Source organism: Balaenoptera ricei, chromosome 10, assembly GCF_028023285.1.
Source record: "Balaenoptera ricei isolate mBalRic1 chromosome 10, mBalRic1.hap2, whole genome shotgun sequence".
In the NCBI taxonomy this organism is placed as follows: Eukaryota; Metazoa; Chordata; class Mammalia; order Artiodactyla; family Balaenopteridae; genus Balaenoptera; species Balaenoptera ricei.
This window is the reverse complement of record NC_082648.1, coordinates 98004692-98012694: the sequence shown is the minus strand read 5'-3', so window position 1 is coordinate 98012694 and position 8003 is coordinate 98004692.

Here is an 8003-nt window from a genome sequence, read left to right as displayed (position 1 = left end):
GGAAGAAGTATTCTGTCCTCCTGAGTGAAAGCTAAATGCCTTTGCTGATTTGATTCACCCCATTACTTTAACATGCAAAGCTTTCCCTAATTAAGGCCTTGCCTCTGGTGTGCAGGAAGATGGGCTTCTGTGGGTCACCCACATGGTATCAGCAGCAGACACTGGTCACATCAAGAGATCAAGTGTCAGGTGAATAGTCCTAAAAACCAAGATCCCATTTCTATGCAAATTTACCTTAATAAGCAGGACGGAGACAAGGGGAGGGCAAATGCTAAACATATTAGAAAGTCACATACATTAGAGATGAAAAAAAATATCCGACGCATGCTCTAGATATGACCTTGAGCTTGGGGAGATCTTTCCTACATTACATGTAACTCAGATCAGGCCTGGGTGCTCGGTCCAGGCTGACTGTAAGTCATTCAGTGAGAAGGCTGAGGCAGAAGTAAAATTGCTTCTGAATGGTGGCACTTTTCTCTGCCTTCCCCCAGGAGGCAGGTGGTGTGGCAAAGCCAACAACAGAGGCACATCACAGAGCTCCCCAGCTTGTAATATTAATCCTGGCGCAGGAAACCCAATTAAACAGGCCCACTCTTCATGAAATCACTTTGAAAAAATCTGTTTGCGTCCCATTTCCATTTGTGAAATGAAATCTGTTCAGATGTTGTTTGGTGGGAGGGAGATGCTCAGGGTGGAGTGGGGGATGCTCTGTTTTCATTCAAATCACCGGGCTCTGCAAGTTCTTCCCTTGAATTTACCATTCTCTGCTTCCCTAATAGCGGAGAATGGTAAATGTGCCAGCCCCAGGGGTTGGTCTGATGTTTGATCATAAAAATGCGTGGAAAGTTATATCCTATTCCTTTATATCCATTAGTTTTAATTTTGAAAAGTTAAAAATTACCACCAGGGAAAAAAGAAAACGGAACTAACATAGTTTATTCAGTATTTATCCATTTCGTTTGGTAATCTGTACCTACCACCACTGCATACTGCATCTGGAAAAGAAAACAAATAAATGATGGAGATAAAACATGGTAGCAACAATTCCAAGAGAGAAAAGAGTGGGGAGAGAGAGAGAGAGAAAGGCCAGCGGTCTCAAGAACTCAAGAATGTGGTGGAGCCTTCTTGCTGCTGTTTGCAGTTACGCCGCTGCTGACCTCAGGGGAAGATGAAGACAGACACCTCCTCAGAGAGCCTCACAGATGGGTTAAATGCGTTTTCCCTTCCAGTGATCAGCTTTAGAAATGGCTGCAATGCTACCTGCCATAGAGCGTGAATGAGAAGTGACAGCATCCAGGTGCCAGGCCCCTGCCAGCAGCCTCCCCCCTTCATCCCAGCCTCAGTGATGGGGCCATTTGTTCAGGAATCCCGCCTCTGAACCGTGCAGGGCTCCTGCCTCTTGATGCTGGCTCTGCTTCCCACCAGCCCTCTGCATCTCTCTCACTCTCCTGTTTTACAAATTGCACGGAATACCCATTAGCAGCCCTGAGACACAGATCACCACTGGACAACACCACACAGGACATCCTCAGCACGATTTTCTCTGCCCTGGCTTTTCCATTTAGGCTTCTTGTACCACCAAAAAACCTGAAAAATAGTCAGGCTATATACCAGGAATGCTTATCTACTTCTAAAATATAAGTCACCATGGAGGATGAAAATAAAAGCTAGGAGACAGCTCTTTAAAAGAGCCTCCATTTGAAAGCCAGAGTCAGGGGATATGTTCAGAAGAAACGCATAGTTAACAACAAAATGGTACCAGGCAAGCAACTTCTTGAACGATTTCAGTTCCTCCTAATTTGGCTATGAATAGTGAAGGTTTCCGTTTTACTCGTCTCTGAAAAAGAGCGATTGCATAACAGCACGGAGCTGTTCCGAAGATTCCGGCTCAGGACCCAGGGAAAGAAGGAGCCAGGTCCTAAACTGAATCGCGACAGCACTTCCTGTTTTGCTGGGGAGAGCCCTAATTTGAATATTATATGACTTGCCCCAGTTTCTGTTGTCATGTGGTTAAGATTATGTCTCAAAAAAAGAAGAGGAACATTGCTCTTGATAAGTATTTCTTATAGCCTATTTATCAGAACATGAGCAACATAATTTGTATTGATTTATGGATTGATAGAATAATAGTGAGGAGTTTACATTTCAGGACTTTGGCTGCACTGACCAAGAGGAGCTTAGCTAAAAATGTAAAATTATACCAGCTCTCTAGGTTCACATAATGCACATGCTTGGAATCCACACCCTTTCATCTGCCGGGCAAAGCCCCTCTTGGAGACGGTGGGGAAGGCAGTGCCTCCTCCTCCTCTGAATTGACAAGGTCAGCTCAGTGACTTTTCAGAAGTGGGAAACCTCTCAGTGCCAGGAAAAAATGATGATAGCTAAACCTCACTGTACACAATAGATCTGTTCTTGGAGAGTTATTATGAAGAGGGTATTTGCAAATAGAATCATATTAGCATGCATTATGGAGGCTCATTCTACAAAGGAACCCCGTGGCGAATCCCTTTACAAAATGGAAAGGAAAATTTGTTATGCAGATAGCTATCTTTTAATTGATCTGTTTGGAAGGCTGGGTTTTCCTGCACTGAGTCTTAAAACGGAGCGCACCTGTTTATCCCTTCTATCACCTCACACCGTGGATTAAATATTAGTTCCCCCTTTCCTTAACCCCCAAATGCTTTCTAAAAACCTCTTCTACTGATATATAACATCACACCTCGGAATATAGAGTAGGAGTCCTCAACCCTTTTCTGTAAAGGGCCAGAGAGAAAGGGTTTTCGGCTCCGCGAGCTGTACAGTCTCTGCCATGACCACACATCCGTGCCGTTTTCCAGAAGCCAGCCTGAGAGAACAGTAAACGAACAGGCAGAGCTGGGTTCTGATACAATTTTATTTATGCTCACTGAAACTTGAATTTCATATAATTTTTACATGCCACAAGATATTATTATTCTGCTTTTTCCCCACCATTCAAAAAAAGTAATAACCATCTTAGCTTGTGGCCAAAAATATGTATGAGTCAAATTTGACCTACTGGCCATAGTTTACGGACTCCTGGTATAGACGTTTTTATCAATATCCTATCTATCTCCCCTGATAGTCTGTAAACTTCTTGGGGTCTTAGGAGTAGCTGGACCTGGATTGGAACCTCAGATGTGGCATTTACTTCCCAAGTATCACGTTTTTTCATCCCTAACCCGGGAGTAGCCACCCTTACTTCATGGGGGTCCTGTGTGTAAATGTGTAGAAAGACCCTGGCGCACAGTAGGCATCCAATAAATGGTAGTAACAGTCGTTATTTCTTCTTGGATGCCCTACGATACCTCACCAGTGCTTAGGCACCTAGCAAATGATTGTTGAGCGACTGGAAACATGATAAACGGCCTGCCGTCAGAGTTACAACTGTAATTGATTTCCTCAGGGAAGGGGCAGCAGACCGGAGGACCCATTTACAAGGATGGATTAATTTCCCATTCAAAGGTGCCCTGACTTCTGGGCAAACTCAGCCAGAGATAATGAAGCATGCACCCACGCTAAAGGTCTGATTTATTTAATCCAATAGAGGGCAATGGTGCGCCCCAAACAGTGGATTCCATCTCATAGCTTTTCTATGCATCTCGAGTCCCCGCAACCTCTCTCCAAACAGTTTGGCGACTGTCTTCTTTCTCTCCGGTGCGTTTTAAGGCATATAAACTTTAACGTTTCAAAGAGTCTCAAACCCATAAAATACAGAATTGCTTTGATGGATAAAAATTGGAAGACACCTGCTCCTACACATTTTCTGATGCTTAAATTCTCTCTGCGCTCCCTGGAAAGTTGGTCCCCTTTCATTTCAAAGTGACCAGTTCCTCTCTGCTACTTTTGAGTCTAGGTTTATGATTTGTGTTGAAATCCCTACTGTGTGTTTTTCTTTTATCTGAACCTTACAGTTGTGGTTAGGGCCTTTCTGCCTTATCACCTCTTACTGGGCATTGGACAGAGCAGGAAACCAAGAAAGGTCATAGATGGGTCTTCTTGAAAAGCTGTAAGCATAGGATGGACAACTACCTGTAACTCACCTGTTAGCCTCTGCTGAAATATTCTTCTAGAGACCCAAACCAATCTATTCTGGAAAAGAAAGTGAAAAAAAAAAACAAGAAAGAAAAGAAAAAGGCTGCGCATGGCCAAGTGATCAAGGGCTGGCCTTTCCTCACTGTGCGCTCTCAAATGACAACATTTTGGCTCTATTCAAAACCAGCAGAACCCTTGCTTACAGGCTACCTCTTCATTAGCTGGCCATGTTGGAAATGTTAACCTTCTCTCTGAATGTCTAACAAGGCTTACAGATTCCTTTACTGTGCCTGTTCTTGAATTACTTCTAACTCATCCTCCGGGGCCCTTAACAAAGAGAGCCTCCAGTCCTATCCTAGTAAGATCCTCCTTCTGGTTTCTCGGGGGCCTTGGATCTGAGGCCAGGTGTGGAGGGTGAAGTGGAGTTGGAATCATGGCGGCTACAACCAAGCTTGCAGATAGCCGTGAACTTGGGAGTGGCCACCATGGGCTTCTCCTTTAAAAGATTTACAACCAACAACTCCTATGCTTATCTGGATCTCCCAAGTCAGAGAGGCAGGACCATTTCTTTTGGGGTTTAGGATCTCAGGGGCCTGCTCAGGAGGACCTGGCTTGTTTCCATAGGTACTCTCTCCACGGGATATAAACATTTCTGATTTTTATTGCAACCAGAGTAAGCCAAGACAAGCAAAATATACCCCACAAACCATTTCTGGCTAGTTGGCTGAGAGTTTAGTACTGTACCCTCTAAAAGCCTCCATTTTAAATGATTTTGTGCCCATGGGACATTCTTATTTTCCTCTTGTCCCCAGGGACTCATTATTTCCCCCTCATAAGCCCCAGGAAAGCATAAATCCCCTGGCATGACCAGCAGGGGTGAACACACGGAACTAGAGGGGCCCTTTGAAGCTTGTCCGAGGACGATAATTCCTCGGCGGCTGATCTGCTGACGCCAATCCTGAAGCCACTAGGAAGTGGCTGGTGAACAGAAGCTTTCAGGGAGCGCTCCATCTGCCCGCGCAGGTGTGTTCCACACAGAACAATGCATCCTCTAGCTGCTTCACTGCGGAAAGTGGCAACAGAGCGGTCTCTGATGACAGGTTAACTAATGGGCAGCAGGCAGTGGGATAGGAAACACAGGCAGGGGAGGCATGCTCTCTGCAATGGCCTCAGGCTCAGCCCATAACCATCCACTGCGAGGCTGGCGGTACCCACCCTGACCTTCTAATGCCTCTCTCTGCCAGCACCTCCTGCAGACCTGCCAGCCTCTTAGGTTCAGTCCAACCTGGGAACCCAGCCCTGCCTGGACCCCTTGGCTTTGCCCTGAGATTTTTTTCCTATTTTCCAAATGGGAACATCTCCCCAGCTAGAAGGCACTTGGTTTCCAGGTTTGGAAGGAAAGAAATATATTTCAAAGACTAACAGACAAACGTGACACAACTGGAGAGTCCCTCTAAGTCCCTGATATCCTTATTTAATCAAATTGCTCTTCTGCTGGTCCCCGTCTGTCACTGTGGATTATGGAGATTTCATTGGTCTCAAGGATGCTTTCCTCTTTTAAAATTAGCTCCTGCTTAAGGTTTTTTGTTGTGTGTGTGTGTGTGTGTGTGTGTGTGTGTGGAGGGGGGAGGGATGGCAAGGGGAAGGAAGTAGAAGAGGGAGGAGACAAATCAGGAGATGGTCCCTGTGCAAGTCGCTCCCCTCCCCTGCCTCACAAGTTGAGTGATGCCCAGATAAAGGGTCATTTGCTCTTCCTTCTCCTGATTATTTATCACCTTACTTTTCTTTCATCAACACCAGTTTGGCTTATAAAACATAACTTTCTTTTTAAGTTCAAAGCACATCATATAAAATCTCATTCATCTTCACACTTTTTGTAAGAAAAATCTTGCTTGAAGCAAAATGTATAAGTTCTTTCAAACTCACGCAAATTCTATTCTTTTTTTTCCCTAATTTACCAGTCTCTGCAAGGTGAGGCTGCCAGTAACAGTGACCTGGTTTCAAATCTCAAGTCTGTTGCCGACTTGGTAGCTGGGGAAACAACTTCTCTGTGCCATGGTTTTCTCATCAAGACTTGAGAAAATAATCCTCACCCCACAGTGTTTTGGGAAGAGGATGTAGAAGGCATGGCTCATCATTGGGGATCAACAGTTTAGTGTGTCTTTCTCCAAAGCATTTTTGCCTCAGCTATCTACTATTCTTTCTCATAAAGAATTCCAAAAAATTTCAAAAATTTCAAAATTCTAAATCCAAGCATATACTCCTTTTCAGCTTTTCAAGGCCCCATTTTCCCCCACTTACCCTGGGCAAGTGTTAGCTTCTCCCTACTTACTATGGGGCCCTGGCTGCAATGTCACCAGAAGGTACAACGCTTGTAATCAAGACAATCCAGTAAGTAAAGAGAAAAGATAGCACTAACCAAAGGGAAGTGGGGAAATGGAAGGTTGAGAAACACAAAACTGATTTGGCTTCTAAACCCTGCCGTGGGCCCAGAGCTCGGTCACTGCGTTGCTATCTTTAAACAGGAAGATCCAGGACAGTCATGTAGGGAGAGCACATGGGACATGTCTCACCAATCGCTAGGAACAAGAACCACCAAAGACTAAATTCCATTTATCGCCATGGTCTAGCACGTGCCAAGGGCTTCACAAACGGCCACCCTTTGCAACATGCATTATTATTATTATTATCATTCACATTTTATGAATGAGAAAATGAGGTGAGAGTTTAGGGTACGTGCTCTCCTCCGTCCTAGCAAAATAATGCAAGTCTTGCACTAGTTCAGGATAATTGCTAACTCGCTTAGGGCCGCCTGAACTTTCCTGGGCTGCTGTCCATCAGCCAAGAATTAATGGGAGCAATTCTCACATACTTGCAAAATTCAAGCCCATTGCTCCTTGGTCAAAGAGGCAAAGACTCCAATAAACCTGGCGGACCTCACACCAAGCAATCATGCTTTAAGGCAACTGCAGATGTGGAAACAATCTCAATTAATAAACTTACAAGCAGCTGTTCTCTTTTCCTTTCCTTTCTGTTCCTCTCCCTCTCTCTCTCCTTGCCTCTTTCTCTCTCGTGATATCATGGTTGTCTAACCTTTCCCACCATCCACTTTCCCCACAATGTGTTCTGCTTTTTTCAACTTCTTTTTCTTTCTCTTCAAAACATTAGTAATTTACCATGGATCTATATAGTTAGAAAAAGTATATCTAAAATGTTCCTGTTTAAATATCTTCTACACTTTTCTTATTCAAATAACCCCATGAAAACATCAATCTAAAACAACAACAACAAAAATGAAACAGAAAGAGCCCACTACCAGGAGATATTACCTCTAGCCCAACTCTGCTGCAAGACTCGCCACTTTCTCATTTTATCCTGAATTGTTTCCTAAAACTGTAACGATTGTCTACAGAAACACCAGGAATCCTGCTGGCAAAACCCAACCAGGAATGAAGCATTAAAAATACCCACCTAAAATCAGAAATTACTTAGTGAGCCCTATAAGAAGGGCAAGGGGAGTGGTGGTGGATGTGAGTGGAAGCCAAGAACGAGACAGAAAGACAGACAGACAGGCATTTTACACATCTCCAGTCTTCCTTTTTTTCACTTCTCATTTTCGATTCACATCCTGATTTACCCTGGAATATATCACTGGGATTTTATGGTGCCCTCTCTTTTCCTTCTTCCCTTCTGTTTGCTTCGTGTTTATTTTTATTGATTTGGGCTCTGAAAGCTTGGCTCATTGATCACATATTTGAAAGCCCCCATCTTCCTGCTCTGTCGTCACCAGGGCTGTAACATCATTCACAAACACCACAAACACTCTCAGTTCCCGCCCCCCCCCCCTTTCCCTCACCATCTGTGCTCTGTGCTCCCTTAACTTTACCAAAGCACAAAAGGGTAGAGTGAATGACTGCATGACCACAGCTACTTTCATCTTGTTGTCACTT